At 31.6% G+C, this 12,114-nt stretch overlaps 1 protein-coding gene across 1 annotated transcript in view; it reads left to right on the plus strand.

Annotated features, from left to right (window-relative positions):
- The window catches only part of LOC114333524 (1-acyl-sn-glycerol-3-phosphate acyltransferase alpha), a 73,499-nt gene that overhangs the window by 926 nt on the left and 60,459 nt on the right, over positions 1–12,114 (plus strand). The window lies entirely within an intron of this gene.

Below are 12,114 nucleotides of genomic sequence, written 5' to 3' on the forward strand. Positions count from 1 at the left end.
ATTTTTCACTTCAGACAATTTTTTTTTAGATTTTTTGGATCATTCTGAGCAAAAAAGGTTTCTTGTGATTTGTCTCTAAAATTGATTGTTGTCGAGTTATATGCGAGTTAAAATTTGAAAAACGCGAAAATTAGGTATCATTTTCAAGGCTTAATAACTCATTTAAAAATTATTATTATGAAAGTCAGAAAGTGGCCAAATCAAAGTTTAAAGGCCTCCCAAAAAAATCCTGAAGAAATTTTTGTTATTATTTTATTACTAAGCTGTTATTTTTAATTATTAACAATTAAGCGTGTATTGAGGCGGCCGTCAATGTGAGAGCGAGTGAGATGCACCATTGGACGGCCGCAATCGCCGAAATGGTGCATCTCTTTCGCACTCACCATTGACGGCCGCCTATTACGCGCTTAGCGCTCATTGTTAATAATTAAAAAATAACAGCTTAGTAATAAAATAATAACAAAAATTTCTTCAGGATTTTGTTGGGAGGGCTTTAAACTTTGATTTGGCCACTTCTGAATTTCATAATAATAATTTTTAACCGAGTTATTAAGCCTTGAAAATGGTCATTTTCGCCTTTTTCAAATTTTAACTCGTATTACTCGACAACAACCAATTTTCGACAAAAATCACAAGAGACCATTTTTGGTCATAATGACCCAAAGAATCTAAAAAAAAAATTGTCCGAAGTAAAAAAACTGATTTTTTGAATTTGTTTAAGGTATTAGTAAACTTTAGAAGACCAAAAACAAGCATTTTTTCAAGATTTCTTTCTCAGAACCTTTATTAAAAATGAGCATAAAACTTTTTAGAGATTCATATCTAACTCTTAGAGAATACAAAAAATATATCTTTTTTCATTTATGCACGTACACTAATACTGTAGAGGGCGCCAAAGTCGAGGCCTTGAAAAAAAGTAGTTCCGATGGCGGACAGTTAATCTCAGGATTGGGATCTCTGAAACAAAGAAATCGTACGGCATTTGAAAAAGTAAGGTTTCTTACGTGACAATTTTTCACCGTTAGTGAAAAATTCAGCAAAAAAAGATTTTACAGAAATTTGAAAAATTTTTGTGAAAAAATCGTCCGTTTTTCTTCAGTTTTTCATGGTTAAAAGATATTGATTTTTTATTTTTTGGTCAAATTGTGGTAAATTGTCGCGTAAGAAACCTTCTTTCTTCAAATGCAGTACGATTTTTTTGTTTCAGATATCCCAATCCTTAAATTAACTGTCTGCCATCATTTTTCGAGGCCTCGAGTTTTGCGCCTTCTACAATATTGGTGTGCGTGCATAAATGAGAAAATATATATTTTTTTGTACTCTCTAAGCCCGACCGCACATCAAAGAAACATGAAACGTAAATTACGTTTCATGGAAATAAACCACTGCTAAACAAATATACGTCCGGCCATTTATGAAACTCTCCGAAAATAAAAATGTGTCATGAGCATGAATCACACTCGTTTCATTGGTAGGCGGACTTTGAGATTTGTTTAGCAGTGTTTTAGTTTCATAAAACATGTTTTTTGTTTCATGTTTCATGTTTTTCGTTTCATGTTTCTTTGGTGTGCGGCTTGGCTAAGAGTTATGTATTAATACTTATGTAAAAAGTTTTATGTTAATTTTTAATAAAGGTTCTGAGAAAAAAAAATGTTTGTTATTGGTCTTCTAAAGTGTACTAGTACGTACCTTAAAAATAGTTATTTATGAAACAGTTCGTGAAGTATGCTTTTTGCGCACGCACGCGATGTTTAGAGCACGAGCGGACGAGTGCTATACATTGCATAAAAAATTAATCTCATTCGTCTCAAAATTATGATCATTTCATATCATTGCGCCAACTCTGAATTTTGATTAATAACGGCGTAAATTGCCATTAAAATCCCATTTTTGAAGTCCATAAAACTGTCCTATTCATAAATACTATTAGTCTAAAATATATTATCGCTATTGAAAACAGCGTAACCCAGCATGAGGCTGAACTTTTTGCGGTGCGTCATTGGAAGTGCATTCTTATTTATTATCTATAAGATAAGAGAACTTAATACCTGCAGAGAGATTTATGAAGTGCCTTTTCACAAAAAATCTTTTTTCTCTCTATCTTATGTATCGGGTGTCCCAATAAGAATGGCTCTCGGCCATATCTCAGAAACCGTTTATAGTACAGCTTTGTGAAAAAAATATTTATAACAAAAGTTGCCTCTGGAAAAGCCTGGAAATTATTTTCATAATTGTAGGTTCACCGCTAGAGGGCGTAATCGAATATCAAAAATTAAAAAATCAAAATTTTACAAAATTTACCTAATGAAAGGGCACTGGAAATCCAATCATCGTATTCTTCATAAAATGCTGCGCATATTTGATTTCACAAGTTTAAGTCTACCTTTTGAAATAAGAGGTGGGGGGTGAGTGGGGACCTTCTTATGAAAAAATGGCTGTAAGTCCCGTTCCGCTAAATCGAATTTTGCATACTTGGTCTTGTTGAAAACAGCTCTTTTTCGTCAATGTAAGTATCTTATTTTCGAAATAGCCTAATAAGTAATATACAAGCTAGGAGGCGTTATTTAATTATTTTCAGAAATCTAGTTTTCTTTGGAAAATATTAAATGCAAGTATGCATTTTTAATCCTGTATTACAAAATTAGACCAAAGTAGCAACATTATACCGAAAACCGCATGTCGATACCTTTTTTCTATCTCGAGATATCTTAAGAAATGTGTAAATTTTAAACATAACTGTTACTGTCACTGGTAAACAAGGTTAAGGAAAAGTAGTGTGCTATGGCTATGGAAAATACAAATAAACATTTTCCAGGTGTAAACGTATATAATTAATTAAAACAACAATAAGACAAACAACACTATAAAATATAACAAAGAAATAAAAGAAACAACTACTTACTTAGTCTTAGTGACTGCTGTTCAATCTACTCCTGAAAGTGTAAATGCTTGCATCGAAAATGATGGGCAACAATTTGAACATTTAGCTAAGTATTTTTACTTTTATTTCTTTGTTATATTTTATAGTGTTGTTTGTCTTATTATTGTTTTAATTAATTATATACGTTTACACCTGGAAAATGTTTCTTTGTTTTTTCCATACCACACTAATTTTCCTTAACTTCGTTTACCGGTGACATTAACAGTTGTTTAAAATTTACATGTTTCTTAAGATATCTCGAGATAGGAAAAAGGTATCGACATGCGGTTTTCGGTACTATGTTGCTAATTTGGTCTAATTTTGTAATACAGGATTAAAAATGCATAGTTATGTTTAATAATCTCCAGAGAAAACTAGATTTCCGAAAATAATTAAATAACGCCTACTAGCTGGCATATTACTTATTAGGCTATTTCGAAAATAAGACTCCTACATTGACGAAAAAGAGCTGTTTTCAACAAGACCAAGTATGCAAAATTCGATTTAACAGAACCGGACTTACAGCCATTTTTTCATAAGAAGGTTCCCACTCACCCCCACCTCTTATTTTAAAAGGTAGACTTAAACTTGTGAAATGAAATATGCGCAGAATTTTATCAAGAATACGATGATTGGATTTTCAGTGCCCTTTCATTAGGTAAATTTTGTAAAATTTTGATTTTTTAATTTTTGATATTCAATTACGCCCTCTAGCGGTGGACCTACAATTATGAAAATAATCTGCAGGCTTTTCCCGAGGCAACTTTTGTTATAAATATTTTTCTCTCATAGCTGTACTAGACGCGGTTCCTGAGATATGGCCGAGAGCCATTCTTATTGGGACACCCGGTACCCACCTACATACCCATTTGATTTTAGATTTATGTATATCAATTTGCGCCGTTATTAATCAAAATTCAGAGTTGGCGCAATGATATGTAATGATTGTAATCTCAAGACGAATATATTCATGTAAATTTTATTGTATTTGGCATCACATTTTTCATAAGATGCGTGCGGTGTCCTTTACGATTTTTTTCAGATTTTGTTGAAAAAATAAGCACAAGGTTTGCGATTGGCCCATATCATGATTATTGATTCAAGGTAGATCTTAAAGACCAAAATGGTACATGTTTTCAATGGTATATACATACAAGGTACAGTTACGGTCATTGAATAGTTTACAGGCTTACGTATCTCGGAGCCGATTTTTTAAATTATTACCTTGTTTAAACGCACCTTTTACGTCAAAGTGACGTTATCAGTGGTGTACCTAGAATAGGTTGAATAAAATTAAAAAATAAAAATAATATAAATATGTTTACTAATATTTTACAAAGTTTAACAAAATGAAAAGTATAAAAAGACGTTTTTTTAATAGAATGGATTATGGTCTTAATAATGACAACAAGGAAGTCTGGTTTAAAAATACCGATTTTATTTTATATCTATCCCAAATTATCCAATATTTGTTTGATTTTTCATATGCACATATATGGCTCACGTCCAAATCTGCAGCAACTTGTCTTAAAAACCAACCTTCTTCGAGTTTGGCCATTGCTCTTGCTTTTGCGCATCATTCAAATTTATTGTAACCATTTTGGAGGAGTTTGATATCGTTATTTTATTTTTCAACACTCGCGAAATTTTTGACAAGCATTGACTTTTTGAAATTTTTTTACTTTGACATTTATCAAATCCGTACACTGCAAATTTACAGTACTTATTACAATATAAAAATGAAGGTGTAAACTATTCAGTGATCGTAACTGTACATCTTTTCCAGCAAAAAATTAGACTTGTCTGCTTTTCGACAAATGTCGCCTGGACTATAAGAATGTCTTAAGCTTATTACCAGATTACTGATAACAAGATTTGCGTAAAACCTTCAGTCAATAATTCAATCGTCATCGTCAATGTCTAATAATTTTGTTAAGTAATGTAACTGATAAGAACAATATCTCTAAATCAAATAAAGATCTTTATTGTGTAATTAAGTTACATATCTAGGTATTGACAAAGACATGGGTAGGATAGGATATATTTTTGTCTAATGGGACTAACTATGTATCTATCGGAAGGTCCTATAAGATTTTTGTTATTTAGCTAATGCCTCGACAACTAATGACCATTGGCATGGTAGGTACGATGAATTTTTGCAAGTCAGGTACCTAGTGTCATGTGTAGTGTGTGTTGAGTAAGTGTCTTGCTACTTTGCAAAGTCGACGTCATTGTCGTTGCAAAGAGACGCTAATTATATCCGAACGTCTGTGGTCCCTCCGGCGAGTACCGATCCCACAAGGACAGAAACTATTTTCATTTAATTATTTATAAGAAACGAAAAATTTCTGACCCTGGTGAGATTTGAACTCACGACCATTCGGACCTTTCGATCTAAAGGTAGGCGCTCTTACCACTGAGCCACATAGGGGGTCATATATGGGGGTTATCATTGGTATTTTAGATGGTTTCTTTTTTAATTGTGTTATATCCTTTGGTATAATTAAGTATACATATCCAAAGTGTTTCTTCAGACGGTATATTAGACTTATCTCTGAAAATACAACCACTACAACCACTACAAATCTGTTTAGAGTAGCAGTGTGCAAAGTACAGATTGCCATTATGGTCGCCAACATCCAAAACGGATAGGCACTACAAGAAGAAGATCTCTGAAAATAGTCCAATTGGAAATTTAAAAGTTTGAACTTCCGCATTTATAGGTTCAAAATATAGACATTTGTACCACTTTCGAGTCCGATTTTTAAATACGATACATAATCTATTTTTCGATTAAGCAGGCGGTTTGTGTGTTACATTGTATTGTTGAAACTGTACAAACTGTACATTATATTTGTGTGCATTATCTGTTCGGCGATTGATTCAAGAAATATGACATTAAATTTCTTTGTAACCATGATAGCTTATATAAATGGTAACATAATCTATTTTGCAATTAAGCAGGCGACTTTTGTGGCTGTCATAAATGCCGAAAGAATTGCATTTATTTTCGAAGAACGAAACTTATTGTTAATTTTTTAAATAATAGACTGTTATTTTTGATAGTTTGTTTGTTGTAAGTCAGAGAATTTTTTTTCAAATGCACAATTCATCGAATGTACAATTCGTCGACGAACATTTATTGTTCGAATGGATTTTTTATCAACAAACTGTTATTTATCTTTAGGATAAAGAGATTAATGGTGACAAACGACGGATTATTGGTTTTTATTTTGGTAACTGGAATATTGTATTATACATATCTGATTTTATTTTTTTTTATAGTTTTGTTAATTTTTTTCTAAATCTTAATTATTATTAAATTTAATGAAAAAATTGGCTGCGGTGGGAGAGTAGACAGCAAATATAAACCGACATTTTAATTAGTGATGTTGTACCATTCTTCTTTTTGGTGTCGGCGCACTTGCGAACGGAGCATTTCCGGACAAGTCAAATTTGGGGGCACTTGCGTACAAGACGAAATATGCGAGATGCTGAGGTAAATAAATTGTTAGGGAATCGAGGCATTTCCGTACAATGTTTTCGACTGCAATAATCAGTCAATATCAATAAAAAAAGTAAAGAAATCGTGAGAATAAACTTCCCTTCACACTTTATCCAAGGCTGAGGACTGGCAATCTATAAAATATTTTTTTTTTGATATGGTACAAAGAAACTAACTTTATACAGGGTGTCCCGAAAAGATTGGTCATAAATTATACCACAGATTCTGGGGTCAAAAATAGGTTGATTGAACCTCACTTACCTATATACAATAGTGCACACACAAAAAGTTACAGGCCTTTGAAGTTACAAAATGAAAATCGATTTTTTTTCATCTATCGAAAACTCTTAAGAGTTTTTTTTATTGAAAATGGACATGTGGAATTTTTATGACAGCAACATCTTAAAAAAAATAAAGTGAAATTTGTGCACCCCATAAACATTTTATGGGGATTTTATTTCCTTAAACCCCACCAAACTTTTGTGTACGTTCAAATTAAATTATTATTGTGGCACCATTAGTTAAACACAATATTTTTAAAACTATTTTGCCTCTTAGTACTTTTTTGATAAGCCAGTGTTTATGGAGATATTTTGAATATTTGTCGAATCCACCACATATTTGTATATGGTTAAGTATGATTATAGCCACCTGTTAATAATCTGAAAATTTATTTATAAGTTACATTTTTAGGTATATTTTGAAAAATAAGAAAAATCTTGAAAAATCTTGACTTATCAAAAAAAGACGACAAAAAAGTTTTAAAAACACTGTGTTTAACTAATGGTAACCACAATAACAGTTTAATTGGAACGTACACAAACATTTGGGGGGTTTAAAGGAACAAAACCCCCATAAAATTTTTATGTAAATATATTAAAAAAGAAGCCGCATCTCGATAAAAATTGGCTTATCGAAAAATTACTAAGAGGCAAAAAAGTTTTAAAAACGTTGTGTTTAACTAATGATACCACAATAATGAATTAACTGGAAGCTACACAAAAGTTGGGGGGGGGGGGGGGGGTTAAGGGAACAACACTCCCATAAAATTTTATGGGATGGACAAATTTTACTATAATTTTGTTTTAAGATGTTCCTGTCATAAGAATGATACATGTCCATTTTCAATAAAAAATCTTTAATAGTTTTCTATACAGAGAGAGTCTGTAATTTGGAATAAATTCAATATCTCAAATACTAATTGTTTTTTTGAAAATTGCTCAGACCCGTCGATTAGTATTTCAAATTTTCCTTTTTTACATACAGTAATAATGTATACAGGGTGTCCCAATTTAGAGATATGACGTCATCGTTGATTTTCTTAAATGGCAACACTGTCATTTTTATAGCTATTTTGATAGGGTGTGTAAAGTTATACATCACTGCAAAATATCAAATTTTTATTCTCTACCATTTACAAGATAATAAAAAATAACAAAGTTATGTCTGTAATTTGGAATAAATGCAATAATTCAAATACTAATTGTTTTTTTGAAAAATGCTCAGACCCGTCGATTAGTATTTCAAATTGTCATTTTTGACATAAAATAATAATGTATACAGGGTGTCCCAATTTAGAGATATGACGGCATCGTTGATTTTTTTAAATGGCAACACTATCGTTTTGATAGCTATTTTGACAGGGTAGGTAAAGTTATACATAACTGTAAAATTTCAAACATTTTTTCCCTACCATTTATAAGATAATAAAAAATAACAGTTATGAAAAACAAGTACTTAATCAAATAATAATGAAATTTAATTATTTCAGTTAAGCAAATGCTCATAATATTGCCCATTGACCATTTGACAATAGTTGAGGGCAACATTATGAGCATTTGCTTAATTGAAATAATTAAATTTAATTATTATTTGATTACTTATTTTTTATTACTTCGTTATTTTTTATTATCTTGTATATGGTAGGGAATAAAAATTTGAAATTTTGCAGTTATGTATAACTTTACACACCCTATCAAAATAGCTACCAAAATAACAGTGTTGCTATTTAATAAAATCAACGATGACGTCAAATCTCTAAATTGGGACACCCTATATTAATTATTATTATACGTCAAACATGACAAATTGAAATACTAATCGACGGATCTAAGCATTTTTCAAAAAAACAAATAGTATTTGAATTATTGAATTTATTACAAATTACAGACATAACTTTGTTATTTTTTATTATCTTGTATATGGTAGGGAATAAAAATTTGAAATTTTGCAGTTATGTATAACTTTACACACCCAATCAAAATAGCTATCAAGTGTTGCCATTTAAGAAAATCAACGATGACGTCATATTTCTAAATTGGAACACCCTGTATACATTATTATTGTATGTCAAAAAGGACAATTTGAAATACTAATCGACTGGTCTGAGCAATTTTCAAAAAAACAATTAGTATTTGAGATATTGAATTTATTCCAAATTACAGACTCTCTCTGTATATTGAAAAAAATCGATTTTTATTTTGTAACTTTAAAGGGATGTACCTTTTTTTATGAGCACATTTGTACTAAGGTAAGTTAGGTTCAACCGAACTATTTTTGACCCCAGAATGTGTGGTATAATTTATGACCAACCTTTTCGGGACACCCTGTATATTGGCGTGTTTCCGCCATGTATTATTCCCTTTGGGTATTTGTCGACGAAAAATCCATTCGACCTGTTCGACATGTTCAGTCTTGTATAAAAATGAGATTTACAAAATTTCACGCTTCAAAAACTCATAATAACTTAGAAGTATAAATTTAAAGTCTTCCTTATCTTAAAATAGTTCAAACGACCCGTGATGTCACAGAGTTTGACTATGTGGTTCTGTTTATGGTTATATTTACGTATATTCTTCTTCTTTAGTTTATTGGCCTCCACCTACTTGGGTATTTGGCCAGCTCGTCGTCGGGGAATAAAGGAAAATATTTATATTCTAATGACATTTATCGTATGTCGTCGTAATAATATGTACCAGTTTGTTGAGATTGGAGTTTGATACAGTTTTTGAAGGAAAGGAAAGAAGGTTTACTGTTGAAAATAAAACCATTTTGTAAAAGTACAAATTTTCTATGAATAGTTCAAACGATCAAAAACACTTTTAACGTCACATAACCGTATTTTTTACTGACGTTTATAATGTCTAATTTAAAATTATATATACAATTGGTGTAGAATGTAAACATACAACCCTGTGACGTCACGACGCGTTTTGGGGTGGCTGGTATAAGCTGAATTTTTAGTCGTCTTTAGGGGCCAAACGAAAGACAAACAAAACTTTTTTATTTTTGATACAGGTTCTAAATTATGTTCTGTTGTGATTTATACCATTTTTTCGAATTTAAAATTTTATGCAAGTTCCCTATTGTACATTCGATGAATTGTGCATTCGACCAACTGTTTGTCGACCAAATGTTGTCGACTAATTTTCCGTCGACGAAGTGTTCTCGACCAACTTTCCGACAGCGGAAGGAAAGGCCCAAGCTGAAAGAAAAAAACATCTTGCCTCAGAAATCTCCGAGAGTGTTATCAAGAGACCATCGTTAGTCTGTTTAGAGCTGTCGTAAACAAAGTTATTATTGCCAATATGATCGCCGACGTAGTTCGATAAAATTTGACAGGGTACTGAAAAAAGAAGAAGATAGAACGCCTCAATAATCTCGGAAACGACTTGCACGATTTTTATAGATTTTAGTGTGTAAGGGTCTTGTAATGCGGCCAATATTGTGGTGATATTTACATGGTTGTCAGATATTCCATTTTTCTGGAAATATGAACTGTCTTATTTCAAATGGATCACCCTGTATATTTTTTGCATTTTGGAGCCCTAAAGAAATTTTTCATATAATGTAGAAATTTTCTGCAAACTCTTCACGTCTTTTAACAGGGCACAAACATCTTAATTAAGATTTGTTTTCAGTTGATGCAATTTTTCTGCGCCCTATTACCCCTTTTTTGTAATACCTTAAGGTGGGATATGGTTTGAAGTCAACATTTCAAGCACATTTTTGTGGATTTTTTTGAAACTATGGTCGAATTATTTTATTTTTAAATTAAATAAACATATTGAAGAGGTACAATTCAACAAATATTAAAAAAAATTCAAGCTTAAAATATTAAAAAATAAGCCAACAATTGCAAATTTTTAGTCACCTAAAAAAAATGGATTTTTTTTTGACATTAGAACTCGTCATTGGATCGTGTGTAACAAAACATTCAAAAATATTTGACTATCTTATGAGTTTCTCGAGGCAACGCTGTCGTTTTTTAGTTTTAACGATTTTTGACTTTTTGGTATCACTCAGAAGTCAAAATAACGAAATTTTTTGTAAAAAACGGTGAAACTCAACATATTTATTATTGTTAAACAAAATAAAAGCATAAAACAAAAAATATCTGTACAGTGTTACCTCACGAAATGTCTAAAGAAAATCTGTGCAAAATTTCAGGTGGATTGGTCAAGTAGGTTTTTAGTTGCAATGTCCACCGCCTTTAAAAGAGCAGTTTTGAGAAAAACGCGTTTTGATAACTTTTATTTTCAATTACTTTTTTGTTTATCAAATCGTGAAGTGATGAACACACGAATATGTTTTTGAATCGCTGACTAATTTACAAATGTAAGGGGAACAACTGTTGAACGTTTTCGCTCAAGCGCGCTGACGCAAAGCTGTCACAAAGCGAGTCGAAGGTAGGGATATCATATACTCCGATCAATCTGAAATTTTCAGAAAGTATTCTTGAAGTTATGGGGTTTTATTTAAAATAACAAAAAAACGAAAATTTCAAAATTATCAAACCATACACCCCCCCCCCCCCTTAAAATATGAACCACAACTGATAATTCTTTAAATATTTGGATAAGTTTAGACAACTATAGAACACCTCTCGTATGGTAAGCATACATCCATCACTTTCAACACAACTTCCTTTAACACAATAGCGTAATATACGTAATACACAGGCTAGCCAAATTCTAGACCTAAATATAAACACAATTATATCTTTTTCGGGATCATTAATTACGTGTATTCACTTCTATTCGTCCTTGACCTTTAATTTGTATTGTTAATTTGATTGTCAGGAACAATTTGCAAACTTTTCACTTCAATTGATTTTATTAGAGATTAGCGATATGATATGTTATCTTATTTGAGTATTTGAGTGGGTTGTCACTGACTCAGCTTAAATGGCACGTGGAGAGCTTACGAATTATTATTAAGTAGTTAAGATTCTCACAATCGAATAAAAAAGCGCAGAGGATTAAAAATAAATGAAGAAAAGACTCAAAAATCTCAAGGAAAAACTGTAACAGATGTAGGTATAGGTATGCCAAAAAGTAAAGAGATATATGCCTTTTTGCACCAACAAATCTGAATCTATAAGCTTAGCCCAGCTCAGCTTATAGATTCATAATTTTCGATTTTTATCTAAGCACGTCTTAACTAAGACGAAGTTTAAGATGCAATCCATTGTGGCAAGCTGAAAATTAATTCAATAGTGCAACGCTTATGTTTCGTAAGCTGAGCTTAAGCTTAAGATATGTTGGTGCAACCAGGCATTAAGTATCCAGGTGTATTACTCGTCAAATCTAGGAACAACTTTCGAAATCTTGACAGACAGAGAAAGTATTCGGAGAGACAGAGTGAGAGCACACTTAGTGATAACGGTACAATCTTCCTCAAAAGTTTA

Source organism: Diabrotica virgifera, chromosome 5 (genome assembly GCF_917563875.1).
Source record: "Diabrotica virgifera virgifera chromosome 5, PGI_DIABVI_V3a".
NCBI lineage: Eukaryota > Metazoa > Arthropoda > Insecta > Coleoptera > Chrysomelidae > Diabrotica > Diabrotica virgifera.